Here is a 22,337-nt window from a genome sequence, read left to right as displayed (position 1 = left end):
GAAAATTCTAAGTAGTAAACTGAATACATAAACATCATTACATATGTAAAATAATAAGACTAAGTAGGTTTGATTATATAATGCAAAAACAGTTTAATAGGAAATTTTGTTAGTATAATTCATCCTTATCAGAGGGTCAAAATAGATGTCATGTAACTATATTGATACTCATCTTAGTACCTTAATCATGTAAAGAATGAGGCCTGTTCAAACTAATAATACCATTCTTTTTTTTTTAAGATTTATTTATTTTATTTATTTATTCATGAGAGAGAGAGAGAGAGAGAGAGAGAAAGGCAGAGACACAGGAGGAGGGAGAAGCAGGCTCCATGCCGGGAGCCCAACGCGGGACTTGATCCGGCGACTCAGGATCCTTTTGACCCTGGGCCAAAGGCAGGCGCCAAACCTCTGAGCCACCCAGGGATCCCCAATAATACCATTCTTAATTGTAAGATTCTCACATAATTCTCTTTATAGTGAAAAAGTAATGTTACATGTGATTATTACTACTATTTAAAACTATTGTTAAACAGAAAAATTATATTTGTTTATATGAAAAATATATGTATCAGAACTGTGTAAAAGTTTTTTTTTTTTTCTTCCTGGAAAATCTAAAATAATTCACTAAAATCTATTCAAACTAAAAACTTAAGGTTGTTAAGCACAAAATATGTATACCAAAATAGTCCTTTTATAAATGAGAAATAACCAATTAGGAAAGTCTTATTTATAATTGAAACAAAAATATAAAGTGTGTAGGTATTAATTAAAGACCAGAGGCATGTGGATCAAATATGGTTAAAGCTAAGATCATCCTAAGAGATATAAATGAAATTTTGAGTATTTGGAGACACAAGTGATGCTCATAATAGGAAGGCTTAATATTGGAAAAGGTTAGTTCTTCTCTCCCTCCCTAACACCAACAACTCAGAATTGTGTGGCAATATTAATTAAAATTCCAATGATATTTGGAGAGAGAACTTATAATAATGTTAAAATTCATCAGGAAGAATAATGGTACACATTAAGTTTAAATCGTCCTGAGATAACAATGTCTAATGATCACCTACATGTAGCTCTTTTCTCCTTCCAGGTATGTGGGAGGATTACACTACCCCATCCCTTGCAGTTAAGTTGCTGTCATGTGACCAGTTCCAGCCAGTGAGTTGTGAGAGAAGATAAGTTGTGTCACTTATGGACAGAAGAACTTAAACGCCAATGTAAGACTTTCAGGTCTCTCTTTTCTACCATAGGAATTATGGAAGAGGATTTGTGCTGAAAAGTCACAGCAATCTAGATTACTGAGTGGTTGTATAGAGGACAGCTTTCCTGAAGAGCCATCTAAACCCACAATAGATTGTGTATGAAAAGAATCTTTGTTTCATTAAATCATTAAGATTTGGAGATTATTAATACAGCATAACCTGATCTGTGCTGATAAACTTCTATATAGGAAAAAAGAGAACTGCTGTGAACAAAGAAAAAAGACATACCAAAAAGAAAAAAAAAAAAAAAAAAAAGACATACCACAGGCTGACAGAAGATCATAAAAATGAGCCAAGGATATAATAGGGCTTTACAAAGAAAAAATAAATGGCAATATAAGAAACACTATATTTCACTACCAATTGAGAAAATGTATATTTAAATGTGATACTATTTCACACATTCATTTAATTGGACAAAATTAACAAGATTCATAAAATTAGGTTTTGGATATGAGAAAATTGAAACATATTGCTTATACATTCACACAGTTAATTTTGACACATCCCATAAAGTTGAAAAGTAATTTAACCTCAACCCAGCTATTCCACTTTCAGTTCTCTAGAGATCCTTTTACATGTTCAAGGAAGTATATAAAAGTATGTTCATTGCAATTCTGTTGGTATTAGTTTAAAAAGAGAGAGAGAGAAAGAGAGAGAAAACAATCTATTCCCTTGAGGGAGTACAAAAATGTGTGGTTTATTTCTTAAATGGATCTATATAAGCATTTACCATTACAAAAAAATTCACAAATCTAATATTGAGCAGAAGAAAGTACACAAATATGCACGTGTGATCTCTCTCTCTCTCTCTCTCTCACACACACACACACACACACACACACATAGAACCCAGCTTCCTATTATTAAAAACAAAGCTATGGATTGATTCAGACTGATCTGTTACTGTGGCAACCTCCCATGCTTTGTTTGAACTCAAAAAAAGATAGAAAATCCTTGAAATTTCTTCCTCATCATCTTCATTGAAAGCATTTTCTGAGCTCTAATGAATCATGAATAGCACTGTTTGATTGGTATAGGGTTACATAGTATGGGGAAAGCAATTTGGTTTTGTCCTTTTGAGGTTATGATTTAAATAGGAAAGTAGGAAAGTTATGACCAGATGAGGGATGATAAAGGGGCTGACTTATGCCAATATATCAAGTAAGTGAGCAAATTCCAAAGGAAATGGTGTTATATAGATTAAGACATTAGAGACGTAGAGAGTAGCCATAGAGAGATTTGTTGATGTGCACGCAAATGTAAATATAGATGTATACAGGGGTATTTCTATTGTTTATAGAAGATAGTATTTGAAACAATATTCACACTTTCCTCAGAACAAAAAAGTGCACGAACACAGTATACTTACAGTCTAGAATCTTAGAGATACAAAAGACATGTCTCAAGAGATACTCCAGTCTAGTCTTCTTCAAAGTATAATGCATGTAATGTTATAAGATATAATATTAGTTGATACATGAACACTTTCATGCTTATTTTTATAAATTCTACTTATGGCAAATTTATATTATCATTACCTACTATATTTTATAAAGTTAATTTTTAAAGAAGTTTAAAAATGGATTGATCTGGACTTCCTGCTCAATATGTCTATAAATCTAAAACTATACAAAATAAATATTAAGAATGGTTTGGTTGGAAGAAAAATATTAAATAAAAGTAGAGGTGATCCAAAGTTATTACAAACATCATAAGACAAAACACAACATACTACAGATAGGAAAATTACTATAGGTTCTGTAGTTGAGAGCTTTATCATATGGCCTTCACTTGTCTCTGTGGTTAATATATGTGACTTTATTTTTTCAAATAAATCTGAACTATACCATTCCTTACTACTGCACAGCAGACAGGATTATCTGTGATATTTCTCCCAGAAATCTCTCAACTATGCTTGCATATCAGATAAAATCAAGTTAGCAGAGAGAAACCAGGTCAGTAATTGAACAGGGAAAATTTAATATAAAAATTATTAATGAGTAAAGACTACTAAATAGAATATAAGATCCTAAAGCAGAGCAGCAATTAAAGAGATAATTGCAGGATGCAGCTGCTATTCATAGGTCTAAGGATGAAAAAACACAGAGGAAATTTAGAAACTTATAGGAGCCCTTTCCACAGGCTGGAGATTCAGACTTCTGAGGAAAGATATGGCTGCTACATGAGCACACAGCCCATTCATGGAAACTCAGCTGACCAAAGGTCAACCACCATAGCTAGACCATAGAGGTAGCATGCTGCTGAATGGAGAAAAAACCTGCTGCAGGGTCAAGGCCTCAGATGAACCATGAGAGCTGCAGAGGTGAATATACCTCCCATTTCTACCTACCTACCTACCTACGCACGTGCACACACACACACACACACATGCACACCCCAAACCAACATGCTGGCTGCCACAGCACACTGGAAAAAGGAAAATAAATCCCTCTTTTTGCTTTCACATTACAAAAATAACTCCAGCAAGAAAAAATGTCTACAGGGTCCAGCTCTAGTATCACAAAGCATAGCAAAAAAAGGATAAATTTTGGACTAAGAGGCAATAAATTAATAGCTAGTATAGCCAATTTAAAGATGTAATTCATAAGGACATACTTCCAAAAAGAATCCCCAAAAAAACAAAAACAAAATATTAGAATACACCATGAGAAAATTCTTGTGCAATGAAAATCTGAATGAGTTCTCCAAGATGAGAAAAGTTTAAGAACGTGGATATAAAATCCTCTATTTAAAATATCCACTCTTGGACGTTGAGACATGATGGCAGAAGAGCAGGGGTCCTCAACTTATGTTGTCCCACAAACTTACCTAGATAACTCTCTAAATATCCTAAACACCTATGAATTTGATCTGAGATGTGAAGAGAAAACAGCTGGAATGCTACAGTTTTCGCTTCCAACAAGGTAGGAAGGCAAAAATAAATAAATAAACAAAGTAGGGGAGGGGAACAGCAACAAGCCGGGCAAAAAGTGGAGCCTCAAAAGCCTCTGCAGCACAAAAACCCAGCCCTGGACAAGCAGGAACTTTAAAAATCTGTGCCTGAGTTTTCCCTGACAGAAAAGTGCTTAGCAGGGAAAGAGGCCAGAATCACAAGAGGGGCAATGAAGCATCAAGATTCCTGGAGACACTAGAAGCAGAGGATCACCTGGAAGAAAGCTCACTGCAAACCGCAGTCCAATCATGGTAAAGGGCCGGAGCACCACAACCCTCCAGGGCATTTGGGAGAAGCCAGCTGGTTAGGCAGGCTCCCTTTACCCTAGAGCCCGGCCATGGATGGAAGCAGCTGTTCTCTGTTCCCTTCTGGCAAGGTGGTCCCTAGGAGTGCAGGTCCGGCAGCACAGGGCGCTGGATCCAAGGGTGCCCAAGCGGACAAAGCCAGCTATCCTCCGTTCACCTGGGACAGATGGGAGCAAGGAGGGCACAGGAAAGCAAGAACTCTCCTGCTGCTGGGTGCCCTGCAAGCTGTGCAGATCACTGCACCCGTGCCTGTGCCCAGAAGCATGTAGGTCAGTGCGGACTGGGAGACTACAGTTAGTTACACGTGAGGAGCTCAACTCCAGAGCTGGAAATCTGGCCCCACTGTTTGTTTTGTTTTGTTTTGTTTTGTTTTTTTCTTCACCTTACACCTGGGATAGGTGGACCCTCTAGGGAACAAGGGCCTCAAGGGTAAACAACTCATACTGAGCTCAGAACCTGGCAAGGGGTGGGGCATCTCCGCCCAGTCACAGACACCTAAGAATCAGTGCAGCAGATCCCTCCTCAAGAAGAACTGCTGGAAGAACAAGGGAAAAGCAAGTTTACTGAACAAGCAGCACTAAAAGGCTCCAGGACTGAGAGAAAATAGTATATAGAACTAGAAGGACTTTATTTTTCCTTTTCATTTCCTTTTCTTTTTCTTTATTACAACTTTTTTAATTTTTTAAATTAATTAATTAATTAATTATTTTAATTTTTATTTATTTATGATAGTCACACAGAGAGAGAGAGAGAGAGGCAGAGACATAGGCAGAGGGAGAAGTAGGCTCCATGCACTGGGAGCCTGACATGGGATTCGATCCCGGGTCTCCAGGATCGCGCCCTGGGCCATAGGCAGGCACTAAACCACTGTGCCACCCAGGGATCCCTATTTATTTATTTTAATAATAAATTTATTTTTTATTGGTGTTCAATTTGCCAACATACAGAATAACACCCAGTGCTCATCCCATCAAGTGCCCCCCTCAGTGCCTGCTACCCAGTCACCCCCACCCCCTGCTCTCCTCCCCTTCCACCACCCCCACCCCCCGCCCTCCTCCCCTTCCACCACCCCTATTTCATTTCCCAGACTTAGGAGTCTTTATGTTCTGTCTCCCTTTGTGATATTTCCTACCCATTTCTTCTCCCTTCCCTTCTATTCCCTTTCACTATTATTTATATTCCCCACATGAATGAGAACATATAATGTTTGTCCTTCTCCGATTGACTCATTTCACTCAGCATAATACCCTCCAGTTCCATCCACGTTGAAGCAAATGGTGGGTATTTGTCATTTCTAATAGCTGAGTAATATTCCATTGTATACATAGACCACATCTTCTTTATCCATTCATCTTTCGATGGACACCGAGGCTCCTTCCACAGTCTGGCTATTGTGGACATTGCTGCTATAAACATCGGGGTGCAAGTGTCCTGGCGTTTCATTGCATCTGTATCTTTGGGGTAAATCCCCAACAGTGGAATTGCTGGGTTGTAGGGCAGGTCTATTTTTAACTCTTTGAGGAACCTCCTATTACAACTTTTTTTTTTTAAATCAGGTTAAGAATTTCTAATATTCTTCTCTTTTCCCACCTTAACTACAATATTTTACCAACTCTTCATTTTTAAGCTTTTTACTTTTTGACTTTCATATTTCTACAATTACATGTCTTAGATATATTTTTCACTTCTGGATTCCCTTCAATGTATTCAATTTAATTTTAGTAGATATGAGATATGGGTTTTTGGGTTTTGTCTTTTCTGCCTCTTTTTGTTTTACAATGGTAGAAGTTAGTACCTTCTAACACGTGACTAAAATACACTCAGAACCAAGTGGAACACTGTGTTGGTTCATTCTGTGAGATTATATTCTCTCTTCCTTCCCATTCTGCCCATCTTTTGTTCATGTTTTTGTGGTCACTGTTGGGTCTTTATATAAGTATTGCTCTTTTATATAAATTTGGGATTGAGCATCTTTTAACATACAGAACAAAATATACTCAAAACCTAGAGGATCACCCTCTAGGTCCCCTCAGGGAGACTATAACTATATTCTCTCTCCATCACCACTTCCTCACCACCACCATCTCCCCCCCTTTCTTTTCTTCTTTGTGGTTTATTTTTACTATTTTAAAATTTCTTTTTCAATTTAGTGGTCCTTTTGTTTTATTTTGTACTATTCTTTCTCTTTTATTTTCTGGTCTCTTATCTCTTCAGAATCATCTAGAGTGTATTTTACTTAGGTCATGGTTGATATTTTTGACTCAGCTCACTCATATAGCTACTCTGCACTGGACAAAATGACTAGAAGGAATAATTCACCACAGAAGAAAGAACCAGAAGCAATATTCTGCCACAGAGCTACTGAACATGGATTTAAATATGATGTCAGAAATTCAATTCAGAAGTACAATTATGAAATTACTGGTGGCTCTGGAAAAAAGTGTAAAGGACTCTAGAGACTCTGTTACTGCAAAGTTGAGATCTAATCAGGCCAAAATTAAAAATACTTTAACTGAGACACAATCCAACCTGGAGGTCCTAACGACGAGGGTTAATGAGGTGGAAAGGAGAATGAGTGACATAGAAGACAAGTTGATGGAAAAGAAGGAAGCTGAGGAAAAAAGAGAAAAACAAGAGCCCACGAAGAAAGGCTTAGGGAAATAAATAATAGCTTGAGAAGGAAGAATATACTTCTAAATTGGGACTCCAGGAGAGGCTGAGAGAGAGAAGATCACAAAGTATATTTGAACAAATCATAGCTGAGAACTTCCCTAATCTGGGGAAGGAAACAGGCATTCAGATCCAAGGGACAGAGAGGATATCCCCCCAAAAAAATCAATAAAAACTGTTCAACACCTTGACATTTAATAGTGAAACTTACAAACTTCAAAGATAAAGAGAAAATTCTTTTTTTTAAAGATTATTATTTATTCATGAGAGACAGGAAGAGAGGCAGAGACCCAGGCAGAGAGGGAAGCAGGCTCCATGAAGGGAGCCCAATGTGCGACTTGACCCTGGGACTCCAGGATCTTGCCCTGGACCAAGGGACCACTGCTGAGCCATCCAAGTGTCCAAAGAGAAAATCCTTAAAGCAGCTCCAGACAAGAGACTCTTAACTTATATGGGGAGAAATATCAGATTAACTGTAGACCTCTCCACAGAGACCTGGCAGGCCAGAAAGGGCTGGCAGGATATATTCAGGGTCCTAAATGAGAAGAACATGCAGCCAAGAGTACTTTATCCAGCAAGGTTGTCCTTCAAATAGAAGGAGAGATAAGGAGCTTGTAAGATAGACAGAAGGAATATGTGACCACCAAACCAGCTTTGTAAGAAATATTAAGGGGGACCTTGTAAAAGAAAGAGGGAGCACAAAGAAACAATCCACAAAACAGGGACTGTATAGGTAACAGTGATACTAAATTCATATCTTTCAATAGTTACTCTGAGTGTGAATGGGCTAAATAATCCCAACAAAAGACGCAGGGTATGGGACTAGATAAAAAAGTAAGACCCATCTATATGCTGTCTACAAGAGACCCATTTTAGACCTAAGGACACTTCCAGCCTGGAAATGAAGGGGTGGAAAACCATTTATCATTCAAATTGTCCCCAAAAGAAAGCTGGGGTAGCAATCCTCATATCATATAAGTACAGTTTATACCGAAGACTGTAATAAGAGATGAAGAGGGATACTATACCATACATAAAAGGTCAATCCAACAAGACAACCTAACAATTATGAATATTTATGCCCCTAATCTGGAGCCGCCAAGTATGTCAATCAATTAATAACCAAAGTAAAGATATGCTTAGATAATAATACACTAATAGTAGGAGAATACAACAGGGCATTCTTAGCAAATGACAGATATTCTAAGCAGAACATCACCAAAGAAACAAGGGCCTTGAATGATACACTGGACCAAACAGATTTCACAAATATATACAGAACATTCCATCCAAATGCAACTGGATGCACATTCTTCTCAAGTGCACGTGGAACTTTCTCCAGAATAGACCACATACTGGGTCACAAATCAGGTCTCAACTGATTCCAAAAGATTCAGATTGTCTCCTGCATATTTTCAGACCACAATGCTTTGAAACTAGAACTCAATCACAAGAAATTTAGAATAAACTCAAACACATAGAAGTTAAAGAGCAACCTACTAAAAGATGAATGGGTCAATCAGGAAATTAGAGAAGAATTAAAAAGATTAATGGAAACTAATGAAAATGAAAATACAACCATTCAAAATCTTTGGGATACAGCAAAACTAGTTCTAAAGAGGGAAATACATCATAATACAAGCCTCCCTCAAAAAACTGGGAAAACTCAAACACACAAGCTAACCTTGCACCTAAAGGAACTGGAGAAAGAACAGCAAATAAAGCCTAAACCAAGCAGAAGAAGAGACATAATAAAGATTACAGTAGAACTCAATGACATAGAGACCAGAAGAACTGTAGAACAGATCAACAACACTAGGAGTTGCTTCTTTGAAAGGATTAATAAGATAGATAAACCATTTGCCAGCCTTATTAAAAAGAAAAAAGACTCAAATTAATAAAATCATGAATGAAAAAGGAGATCACAACCAATACCAAGGAAATACAAACAGTTTTAAAAACATATTATGAGAAGCTATATGTGAATAAATTAGGAAGTCTAGAAGAAATGGATGCATTTCTGGAACTGGAACACGAAGAAATAGGAAACCTGAACAGGTCAATAACCAGGGAGGAAATTGAAGCAGTCATCAAAAACCTCCCAATACACAAAAGTCCAGGGTCAGATGGCTTCCCAGGGGAATTCTATCAGACGTTTAAAGAAGAAACAATACCTATTCTACTAAAGCTTCTCTGAAAGATAGAAAGGGATGGAATACTTCCAAACTCGTTTTATGAGACCAGCATCACCTTAATTCCAAAACCAGACAAAGACCCCAGCAAAAAGGAGAATTATAGACCAATATCCCTGATGAACACAGATGCAAAAATTCTCAACAAGAGACTAGCCAATAGGATCCAACAGTACATTAAGAAGATTATTCATCATGACCAAGTGGGATTTATCCCCCAGATGGAAGGCTGGTTCAACACTCGTAAAGCAATCAACGTGATAGATCATATCAGCAACAGAAAACAAGAACCATATGATCCTCTCAATAGATACAGAGAAAGCATTTAACAAAATATAGCATCATTCCTGATCAAAACTCTTCAGAGTATAGGGATAGAGGGAACATTCCTCAGCATCTTTTTTTTTTTTTCATTCCTCAGCATCTTAAAATCCATCTATGAAAAGCCCACAGCAAATATCATTCTCAATGGGGAAACACTGGGAGCCCTTCCCCTAAGATCAGGAACAAGACAGGGATGTCCACTCTCACCACTGCTATTCAACATAGTACTAGAAGTCCTAGCCTCAGCAATCAGACAACAAAAAGGAAAAAAAGGCATTCAAATTGGCAAAGAAGTTAAACGCTCCCTCTTTGCAGATGACATGATACTGTACTTAGAAAACCCAAAAGACTCCACCCCAAGATCGCTAGAACTCATACAGCAATTCGGTAGCGTGGCAGGATACAAAATCAATGCCCAGAAATCAGTGGCATTTCTATACACTGAGACTGAAGAAAGAGAAACTAAGGAGTCAATCCTATTTACAATTGCACCCAAATGTATACGATACCTAAGAATAAACCTAACCAAAGAGGTAAAGGATCTATACCCTAAAAACTATAGAACACTTCTGAAAGAAATTGAGGAAGACACAAAAATATGGAAAAATATTCCATGCTCATGGATTGGCAGAATTAATATTGTGAAAATGTCAATGTTACCCAGGGCAATTTGCACGTTTAATGCAATCCCTATCAAAATCCCATGGACTTTCTTCAGAGAGTTGGGACAAATCATCTTAAGATTTGTGTGGAATCAGAAAAGACCCCAAATAGCCAGGGGAATATTGAAAAAGAAAAAAACAGCCAGGGGCATCACAATGCCGGATTTCAAGTTTTATTACAAAGCTTTGGTCATCAAGACAGTGTGGTACTGGCACAAAAACAGACACATAGATCAATGGAACAGAATAGAGAACCCAGATATGGGCCCTCAAAGCTATGGTCAACTAATATTCGACAAAGCAGGAAAGACTATCCACTGGAAAAAGGACAGTCTCTTCAATAAATGGTGCTGGCAAAATTGGACGGCCACATGCAGAAGAATGGAAACTAGAACCATTCTCTTACACCATACACAAAGATAAACTCAAAATGGATGAAAGATCTAAATGTGAGACAAGACTCCATCAAAATCCTACAGGAGAACAGAGGCAACACCCGTCTTGAACTTGGCCACAGCAACTTCTTGTAAGAGACATCTATGAAGGCAAGGGAAACAAAAGCAAAAATGAACTATTGGGACTTAATGAAGATAAAAAGCTTCTGCACAGAAAAAAAAAAAAAAAAACAGTCAACGAAACTAAAAGACAACCTACAGAATGGGAGATAATATTTGCAAATGACATATCAGATAAAGGGTCAATATCCGAGATCTAGAAAGAACTTATCAAACTCAACATCCAAGAAACAAACAATCCAATCATGAAATGGGCAGAAGACATGAACAAACATTTCTCCAAAGAAGACATAGACATGGCCAACAAGTACATGAGAAAATGCTCCATATCACTTAACATCAGGGAAATACCAATCAAAACCACAATGAAATACCACCTCATATCAGTGAGAATGCCTAAAATTAACAAGACAGGAAACAACAAATGTTGGAGAGGATGTGGAGAAACGGGAACCCTCTTGCACTGTTGGGAATGGAAACTGCTATAGTGCCTCTGGAAAACAGTGTGGAGGTTCCTCAAGAAGTTAAAAATAGAGCTACCCTATGACCCAGCAATTGCACTGCTGGGTATTTACCCCAAAGATACTGATGTAGTGAAACACTGGGACACCTGCACCCCAGTGTTCATAGCAGCAATGTCCACAATAGCCAAACTGTGGAAGGAGCTGCAATGTCCATTGAAAGACGAATGGATAAAGAAGATGTGGTCTATGTATATGATGGAATATTACTCAGCCATTAGAAATGACAAATACCCACCATTTGCTTCAATGTGGATGGAACTGGAAGGTATTTTGCTGAGTGAAGTCAATCGGAGAAGGACAATCATCACATGGTTTCACTCATATGTGGAATATAAGAATATAGTGAAAGGGATTATAAGGGAAAGGAGGGGAACTGAATGGGAAAAATTAGAGAGGAAGACAAACCATGAGAAACTCCTAATTCTGAGAAACTGTTGCAGAAGGGGAAGTTGGTAGGGGGATGGAGTAACTGGCTGATGGGCACTGAGGAGGGCACTTGATGGGATGAGCACTGAGCATTATATGTTGGCAAGTTGAACTTAAATAAAAAATAAACAAAATAAAATATCCACTCTTGCAAAAGTTATCATAAGAAAAGCAGGAAACCTAGAACCATTCTTAAGAATTATTGAATTCCATAAAACTTTTATGGCAAAAGATACTATAAACAAAATCAAAAGATAAAAAGACTTAGGAACATACAAACTGTCTGCATCATATATGAGAAACAAAGAATAATTATCATTAATTTACAAAGAGCTTCTTCAAACTGATTAGAAAAGATAAACCAATAAAAGTAGGCAAAGTATTTGAAGAGGCAATCACAGAAAATAAAATGCAAAGTCCAATAAATATATGATAATATACTCAAACAGAAGAGCAGATAAAATACAAAATACAAAATGTTTACAAGGTCAAATTTTTCCCTCCGACTGAAAAATTTTAACATCTCAAGAACCAATTAAGTAAAAATAAATTGACTCACACATTGTTGAAAGATGTAACTGTCAAAGGTTTTTGAATAGCCTTCTGGCAATATGGATTAAAATGTATAATGCAGATATCCTTGACCAAGCAATCCAAGCTAGGCAATTTATTTTAAAGACAAAAATAAAATATACATATATAGAAGTACGGTTTTTTATGAAAACATTATTCTGTTAGCAAAAAAAAATGGAATAATCAGAACAGCTCTCAATATGGAAAGAGTTGACAAAATTATGGTACATTTTTCAAAACTGATCAAATTTTGAGTGCTGACTTGAAAGTGTATTCAAGAAACAGGGGTGTCTGTGTGGCTAATTCAATTAAGCATCAAACTTTTGATTTTGGCTCAGGTCATGATCTCAGGGTTGTGAGATGGAGCCCCCACTACATGAGGAGCTGCTTGGGATTTTCTCTCTCCCTCTCCCCTTCCTGCACTCTCTCTCCTCCTAAATAAATAAATATGTATTCATGTAATAGAATGAAGTGAAAAACTTATATTGTATCTTGTTTTCATGATAAAATTTCATATGTATAAAACCAGTATAATCTTGCATAAGTAAAAAATATATATACAATGTTAAGCATTACATTTTTTTTTAACAGTGAATACACCGAGGAGGGCAGAAATTGGAGTTTGAGAGAAAACAGTATTAACTTAAAATATTTCCATATTGCTTAAATTATTAAATTAGGCATGTATTACTTTAATGACTGATAGTTTTAGATACAATTGTTGCTCTAATACTGGCCTATGAACCCCTAAATCCCTTTTTCTTTTTGGCTGAGGATAACTGAGCCAATTTCATCTGAATAACAGTAATTTAAAAAATTAGACATAGTGAAATGTAAGACCCTCCTTTCCCAATATTATGTAAGGTGTGTGGGAGATGTGCTGTCAGATGGAAGGAGGGAGTATGGCTGCCTTCGAGAGGAAGAGAAGTGGGCTGTGCAAAGGTTTCAAGGATGGATACAGATGAGCAAAGCTGAAGGGTGCTTTTCTAAGCAGAAGTGGAGTAGGCAGTGAGTTCTATTTTCATGTTCTTCATTCACAAGAAATAGTATCATCAAAAAAGAAAAAATATGCAAACAACCTTCACCCTTCAGAGTACAGCAGAAGGATCAGAGGATGCCATCTGCCTCATGCACTATCACAGGAAATTAATTTTCTAGCAAATCCAGATTTCTACTTCAAACTATCCACTTGAAAAGCAGGGGAAATTCTAGAAGTAAATGGTCAAGGTAACTATGCACAGTACGAGTGAAATATGACTAAGTTATAAAACCAGTGGCAGTCAGCCTAGAGAATAGAGGATGGATGCTTCTGGACACTGGCAATCAAAGCATGGTTGACTGGTTATACCAATGTCTAAGATGGAAGCATTCCTTTGGAATGCACTGGAGGGTGCACATTGATTAAGCACTAAGTACCAGATATTCAACAAACTAGATTTCACTGAATACATATGACAACTGTAGAAAAAGTATTATTACACCTCTATTTTATAGATGAGAAGCTTAGGAAGGAGACTGACTTGTCCTCTGTACAATGCTAATACGTGACAAAGCCATAAACCAAACCTAGTCCAGATAGCAATCTCTATGATCTTTATAATACAGCGACTCCAGAACTGGCTTACGGTCACAGAAGGATGTTAGTGAACTGTTAAGTTTCAAATTCAACATATTGACTCTATGTAAGCTATGGGTCTAGAAGAATTTTGCTATGGAGAATCAGAAAAATATGTGACTTGGATATTGCCTTCAGAAAATTTATGTTTGGGGTTTCTAAACTCATAGAAGTAGCTGGCTTCCAGCAGTATATCATATAATTGCCTACAGAATCCAGACAGCAAATATATATGAAAACAAGTAAGCCCAGTAGGGACTGGGCAATTAATATGCCCAATGCAATTAATTGTGCAATTAATATGCAATTAATTATGGCCCAATGTAAATTAGAACAGTGCTTTCAAAAATTGACACCATTATACAAGATCTTTTTAAATAAAGGATGATCATCCCCTAATGCTTCTCCATTTATCAGCTCAATCTGATTTTTAATTAATCTCTATGCTCAATGTAGATCTCAGGTGAGAGTTAGAGTTCAAGAGTTGCATGCTTTATTGACTGAGCCAGGTAGATGCCCCCAATTTGGCCTGTTCTTGAACTTGGTAGGAATGAATGGTACCTCATGGAAGATTACCTCAAATTTAATGTCTTGTTTCCACCATTAAGGCATATTATTGAAATTACTGACTCTTGTCTAATCAATAGACAATCATTATAGACATTATAGATTGGCTATATTCTGTTCAGTTTGTTTTTTTCAATAATCTCTCAACTGAAGTTTGCCATGACTTCTGAAAGGACATGAAATACCTACATGCAGCAACCTGTGGAGTACCTCAACCACTTCTAATCACGTAATCTTTGTGAACACATCTTAAATGCATTCGCCTTTCTCCTGGAGCATAGATATGACACTACACTGATGACGTCCTCCTCCAAGCTCCATAAAACTTCCCTAGGCAACATTCTAAGCAAACAAATATTAAATCACTTCCTAACCAGTATATCAGTGGAATACACATATTCCTCTGCTAGCCCTTGAGAGGAACACAAGAAATACAAATCAATTTTGTCTAACCTCAGGGAGCTTACAATCTTTTTGTCCATTCCATAAATTCATTTTTAAATGTTTTGATAAATTACCATGTGGTAAGCTGTAACTAGCTAGGGAGGCAGGCCACACAAAAACTTTCTCTTTCAAACACAAAATATAGTATTGTAACACCAGCATTTTTATTATTAAATATTAAAGGAGCAAAAGTTTAAGTGCCAATGACTGATAAAAGTCATAGGACTATGAGAGTCTGGAAGCAAGAAAAGTCACAAGATATGTGACCTTCTGTGAGAACTTCTTGTGAAGATATTCAGCTGGTATTTATAAAGAGGAGTTTATTAGCAAACCTCAGAGATATCATGAGTTCAGTTCCAGACCACTACAATACAGCAAATATTGCAATAAAATGAGTCAAATTCTCTGCCTTCCAAGTACATATGAAAGTTAGGTTTACACTATGGAGCAGTCTATTAAGTGTGCAATAACATGTCTACAAAAATAATGTGCATTCCCTGATTTTATAATCCTTTGTCACTAAAAAATGCTAACCATCGTCTGAGCTTTCAGTGAGTCATAACCTTTCTTGCCTCATGTTGACAGCCACTGACTGAAAGTTGGGGTGATTGTGGCAATTTCTTAAAATAAGAAAATGAAGCCTGCTACATCGATCAACTTGTCTTTTCATGAATGATTTCTCTGTAGTAATGTGATACTGCTTGATGGCATTCTACCCACAGCACTTCTTTCAAAATTGTGGGGTCAGTCCTCTCAAACCCTGCTACCAACTAAGTTTATATAATACTCTAAATCCTTTGTTGTCATTTCAACAATCTTTACAGCTTCTCCACCAGAAGTAGAGTCCATCTCAAGAAACCACTTTCTTTGCTCATCCAGATGAAGCATCTCCTTACCAATTCAAACTTCTTTTCATGTGATTGAAGCAGTCACATCTTCAGGCTCCACTCCTAATTCTAGTTTTCTTACTCTTTCTATCACATCTGAAGTTACTTCTTGAATCCCTCCCAAGTCATCCATGAGGATGGGAATCAACAAATTGCAAATTCTTGTTAATGTTGATATTTTGCCTTCTTCCCATGAATCATGAATGTTCTCAATAGCATCTAGAATGATAAATCCTTTCCCAAAGATTTTCAGTTTACTTTGCCTAGATCCATCAGAGGAATCACTATCTATAGCAGTTATAGCCTTACAAAATTTATTTTAAAAAATAAGACTTGAAAGTCTAAATTATCCCTTGATCATCCCTCGATCAGTAGGCTGCTGAATGGATGTTGTGTTAGCAGGCATGAAAACAACATTAATCTTGTACAACTCCATCAGAGGTCTTGGGTGACAAGGTGCATTGTCAATGAGCAGTCATATATTGAAAAGAATCTTCTTTTTTGAGTGGTAGGTTTCAACAGTGGGTTTAACATATTCAGTAAAACATGCTATAAACAGATGTGTTGTCATCCAGACATTGCTGTTCCATTTATAGAGCACAGGCCATAATAGATTTAGCATAACTCTTAACTTAAATTCACCACCTGCATTGGCCCCTAACAGGAGAATAAGCCTGTCCTTGAAGCCAGGTATTGACCATTCCTCTCCACCTATGAAGGTTCTAGATGGCATCTTCTTCTGATAGAAGCTGTTTCAGCTACACTGAAAAACTGTTGTTTAGTGTAGTCACCTTGATTAATAGCTTAGCTAGATTTTTTGGATAACTTGCTTCTATATTAGCACTTGCCGGTTTACCTTTCATTTTTATGTAATGGAAATAACTTCTTCCCTTAAACCTCACGAACCTCTGCTAGCTTCAAACTTTTCTTCTGCAGCTTCCTTACTTGTCTCAGGCTTCACAGAATTAGAAAGTTAGGGCCTTGCTTGGGATTAGGCTTTGGTTTAAGGGACTACTGTGGCTGATTCAATCTTCTATCCAGACCACTAACACTCTCTGTCCATCAGCAATAAGGCAGTTTCACTTTCTTATCATTTCTGTGTCCACTGAGCAGCACTTATAACTTCCTTTAAGAACTGTTCCTTTGCATTTACAACCTAACTTTTTGGCACAATGGGCCTAGCTTCCAGCCTATCTTGGCTTTCAACGTGCCTTCCTCACAAGGCTTAATCACCTCTAGCTTTTGATTTAAAATGAAATATGTGATTTTTTTCCTTTCTCTTGAACACTTAATGGCCATTATATGGTTATTAAATGGCCTAAATGCAATATTGTTGTGTCTTAGGAAATAGAGGGACCCAAGGAAAGGGAGAAAAACAAGGGAATGACCAGTCAATGGAGCAGTCAGAACGCAGACAATATTTATCAAGTTTGAGACACCTGGGTGGCTCAGCGGTTGAGTGTCTGCCTTCAGCTCAGGGTGTGATCCCGGAATCTGGGATCGAGTCCCATATTGGGCTCCCGGCAAGGAGCCCACTTCTCTCTCTGCCTCTCTTTCTTTCTGTGTGTGTCTCTCATGAATAAATAAATAAAATTTTCAAAAAAAATTTCTTATCAAGTTCATTGTCTTATATTGGCACAATTTATGGTACCCCAAAAACAATTACAAAGTAACGTCAAAAATCACTGATCACAGAGTACCATAACAAATAATAATGAAAACGTTTGAAATATTGTGACAATTACCAAAATGTGACACAGAGACACAAAGTAAATAAATGCTATTGGAAAAATGGTGCTGACAGTCTTGCTCAATTCAGGGTTGCCACAAAACTTCAATTTGTAAAAAACAAAATCAGTAATGTATACTAAAGTGAAGTACAATAAAACAAGATATGCTCATATTTTGTCATTATCATTTTTTTTTTGGCCTCAACTCCTTCCCAGCGTAAATTTTTAAGTAAATTTCTCTCATTCTGGAAAAATCACTGCACTCTAGGTTTCTGTATTTTTCCCTCATTCCCAACCACAAGTTCTGATTGCCAAGAATACTATTCATAGAATTTTGAACTAGGAAGAGATCTTTTGAACACAGAAAAGAGACCCACTCTCTATACTGAAACAGGGATAGGGGTCTGGAGGCTGGTCCATTCAGCTTCCCCCTCATTTCCCCTCAGCAAAAATCAGGACATCTCAAAAGGAACATATCATCTATTTTTTTAGCCACTGATTTAGATCAACTCACTAACCAAGAGTTTACCAAAGAAGATAAATGTTCAACTGCCAGTAGTTTTAATACTATTTAGTGGTGCCTGCTAACATGAAATTTTCTAGTCCAATGCATCTGTTAACCACTCTCACTTCACCATCAAAATAAACATTACTTCTAATGTATCCTCAAGAGCAACTACATAATTTACAAACAAAACAAAACCAAAAAAACCCATGTTAAATATTTTAAGAAGCTGGCAGAAGGGCATTAATCAAGAGGTCCTTCACATGAAAACTCTGACACATAGGGTGCATGCCCACAAAGTCAGTGGGCTTACCCTTCTTATTTTTAACCCTAAAAATGTAGGCAGTAAATTGGTAACTAGAAAAATGATGAATTCCTGTGAGAGTCACTTCTGGCTTAAACCACTTTTCCCCACATTTTCCATCTAGGAAGTATGGGTGAGTCATTCAATGTGTCTTTGAGGAAGAGTTGGATAGTCTCACTGTAGATTTCAAAACATAGTTCCTGAGATTTGAATTTTACCCTCTAGCAAAAACAGAACAAAAAGTCATAAATAAAAACTCACAACTGCCCATCAGTGACCCATATTTTGCCTCTTTTGCTTTAAGCTTTTTTGTTGCAGACACTGTTCTTGACTCCTTTAAGTGAAGTTCTGAAGTTGGAAAGCAAGGTAAAATATTATAGTGGCCAAGGGAGGTTAGCCTGATTTTTTAGATGAAACAGATGGGCAATCAAGGGATTTGAGCATTCTCTCTCTATCTTATTACATATTTTGAAGTTTTTCTCCAAGAGTAGTGAGTAAACTAAACCTTAGAGAATTAGTTTGATGCAGGTAGACAAAACTCTTCCCTTTTAGTAGCTTTTCATACCCTTCCCCTCACCAGGCTTCAGAGTAGTGAATCCAAGAAAAAATCTTCAGCATCTTCGAACAGTAGAAGGGCTGCTAAAGAAATGCAGCTTGGAAGGGGAGCATCTTATAGTTGGCTTATTTTATTGTATCATGTCTGGCCAGAATCTATAAGGCCATCAGTCTAAAAAATAAGATAATTAACAGGAAAAGAAAGCTTAATTTTTTTCCATATAGTCCCCCCACCAAAGAATCACTTGTATTTTATGTTTTAAAACAGGAAGGAATAAATATGTTGGGTTGGCCCACACAACCATTAATTCATAAACTCAGGGATTAACATTTTGCAAGAGTTAACTCATGGTACTCTAAAGCTAAATTATTTCTGACCACATTTGCCTAAAAAATAGAAGATATGAGCATCTCTTCAAGACAACTAACTAAAAATCCTCTCACCCTTGAAAAGAGTGTAATGAAAACTACATAATGCAAAGCAGAAAATAAAACTATTAAAAAAAATAAAATAAAACTATTTGTGTCAGGCTTTTGGATGTGGCATTTTTTTAGGAGTAGACTTTCTTAATTATACTGGCAGAAGTAAATGTACATAAGACGGGCTGACACATGGGAAAAGCTATAGCATCCCAAAGCTTTTGAGAAGAAAGGTGTTATCAATTGGGATTTTAGAAGGTAGCTAATTCATTTATGAATAAATACTCCTTAAAAATTCTCATGTGCTCAGGATTAAATGACTTCATTAATATGTAATGATACTTTAAAATTAAGAGATCCCTTCCTGAGTTCCATTTATGGAGATCAAAAGATGACCACATCCATGTCCAGATGTGCAAATGTAATCAGAGGCAGAAAAAAAACAAAACAAAACAAAACAAAAAAAAAAAAAACATTGCGTCCTTTACCCCACCATCATCCTCAATTCAGACACCTGCAGTCACTACCTGCCAGAAACTGAACACCTACTTGATTTCTTTTCCTGATCAGGTACTGATATTTGAAGAAGATATCTTTTCATACCCAAACTGAGGTGGATATCCTTTGGTGGAAATGAAGAAGGGACATGAAAACAAGAATTGGAAAGTTGAAAGGCAGTGGCCTTGTGATTTACATTACATTCCCACAAGCACAATACTGGAGGCAGCAGGCAGTAGGGAACACATGCATGATATTGCAGGCTAAAGCCAGAGGATAAAGCATTTTGTTTTTCTTTAAATTCATTTTTTCTATTGTTGTTGTTATGCTCTCTATTAGTTCAGAGTAACAGACACTGGGGAGTAAGATAAGATCCCAGCTCAGTATAGTAAAGCCAAGCCAGATAAATCTCTGCTAGATACGGGAAGTTGGATGGGAAACTGTGAACATCAAACTCTCCTTGAGCTGTAAATCTGAGAAAAGGATTCAATTACTATTCAAAGAGACAGCAGAAATAAAGAAATATCCCACACTGTCTCTTGACAGATTCGGAACGGCACCTACCTCACCCAAGAACAAGTGTTCCTAATTCTATAACTCTTTGAAAATATTATCATAAAGTATTGGAAAGGTCTAACAAATAATAGGCCTGGGTGGAAGATAAATAGATGTAACAATTGTAAACTTCATTTTTTTTTATTACCACTTACTGGGCAGTAAGATCTAGTACTATTTTTTACTTGATATGGAAATGTGTTTCTCTCTCAAGATTATCAAAGCAGTGGGAAACCACTTGTCTTCCTGACTCTTTTTGCCCAGGCAATTTATATTAAGGATGAATTTGCCCACTTCTAATATGTCTCACCATGGAGCATTTCAATTTCTAATTTTATACAAGCTTAAAATGAAAAAAAAAAAAAAACAAAAATACTTGTAAATTCATCTTTTTGATATGTGCAAGTGATATAATAAAAGCAAATTATAATTCTTTGGAGGTCACACACATCAGCATTTTCCTTGCTTTCTTTGGTTCTGCCTTATCTATAATTTTTTGGTTCAATCTGGTTCAATCTGTTGGAAGAATCCCATCCACAAGGACTAACCTGCCAATCACAGTCAGTATAAGATGTAAAATAAAACCTACAGGTCTGTGTTTAGGATCCATAGCCTGTCATCACCACCACTGCCCCCATACCTCAATCTTCTCCACCACCAAGCTCCACTTACCACCCATTCTCCCTTCCATCACTTCACCATCTCTCCTTGTCTCCATCACCATTATCACCATCACCACCTCTTCTCTGCCCTCCACGAATTCCCTCATAACCTCTCATCTCCACTCCTCCCGTGTCCTATTCCTTACTTGACCAATACACTTCCTCCTTTCTTCAGGCCTATTGGAGCTTAGAGATGAGACATGATCTGAAAATCAGGATCTGGAGGCCCTTCCCTCACTGGTTCTCTTCTCTATGCTGAGTTTCTATGGCTGCCAATAACTTGGTAAACTTGAGCTCTCTCATTCTAGAACTTTAAGAGTCCATTGTAGAAAATAAGCTCTTTCTAAACTCTATGCATGTCCCACCTCTTTTCCAAACTAACCTCTGCCCTCAATTCAGATAAGTAACCTCTGCTTGCTTGGATACTTGACTGCTCTTTCATTCCTCTCCTTAAAGAACTATCAAAGAACCCCGTTTCCCACCCATATCCAGTCTTCATATCTAAGTCCATCTCTCATATCCAAGTCTATTTTGCCTGATTGTTTATCCCACTCTTACCAAATTTTTGTGTCTAGACCTCACACACTGTACCAAAGCCTTACAGAATTATAATAAGTCTTGTTCCTTTGTTTCTGATTTGCCCTTTCCATTTCCCTCTAGAGTCATTTTACTTTGAAATATAAGTCTTGTTTCTAGCAAGAAGTATCACAGATTTAAGCACATAAAATACTACAAGATTTAGCTTTTTGTGTTCAATTGTTATGAAGAATAGGATGGACACACCATATTTGTTGAGAGTCAATCCAATGTATTAAGCTTTTAGACTTCTTCTGGTGTACTGGAAATGTGAATGTTCCCAATTTGACTCCTCTAAAGGAAATATTGCTGAAAATCTATAAGGTTTCTGAAATTTGAGGTAAGATTCATGTGCCTTGTGTTCTTGCTCAAGAAGAAATAGCATGAATGGCATTGTTAATAAAGAAGCTCCATTATTCTCAAAAGTTTAACTTAAGACCAGTTGATTGCCAAAGAGAAAACATGCTGAATCAATTCATATGACAAGTACTAGTTCATTTTCCAAGAATGTAGAAACAGTAACTTGGATTTGGTTCAACCAGTTTGCTACCAAATCAACAATTAGTATAAAAAGGACATATGAAAATAAAACGCAAGGAAGTGGAGG

General features: G+C 37.0%; 1 long non-coding RNA gene across 1 annotated transcript in view; it reads right to left on the bottom strand.

The window, feature by feature from the left end:
* Positions 1-21,455, bottom strand: part of LOC144285309 (uncharacterized) — a 219,777-nt gene extending 198,322 nt beyond the window's left edge. Inside the window, exon 1 of the long non-coding RNA XR_013353617.1 lies at positions 21,301-21,455. This is a non-coding gene — a long non-coding RNA (uncharacterized LOC144285309). The remainder of the gene's footprint in view (positions 1-21,300) is intronic.
* Between the last annotated feature and the right edge of the window lie 882 nt (positions 21,456-22,337).

This window comes from Canis aureus, chromosome 16, assembly GCF_053574225.1.
Source record: "Canis aureus isolate CA01 chromosome 16, VMU_Caureus_v.1.0, whole genome shotgun sequence".
Classification (NCBI taxonomy): domain Eukaryota; kingdom Metazoa; phylum Chordata; class Mammalia; order Carnivora; family Canidae; genus Canis; species Canis aureus.
Note: the sequence above shows the minus strand (reverse complement) of the source record. Positions and strands in the feature narration are given on the sequence as shown.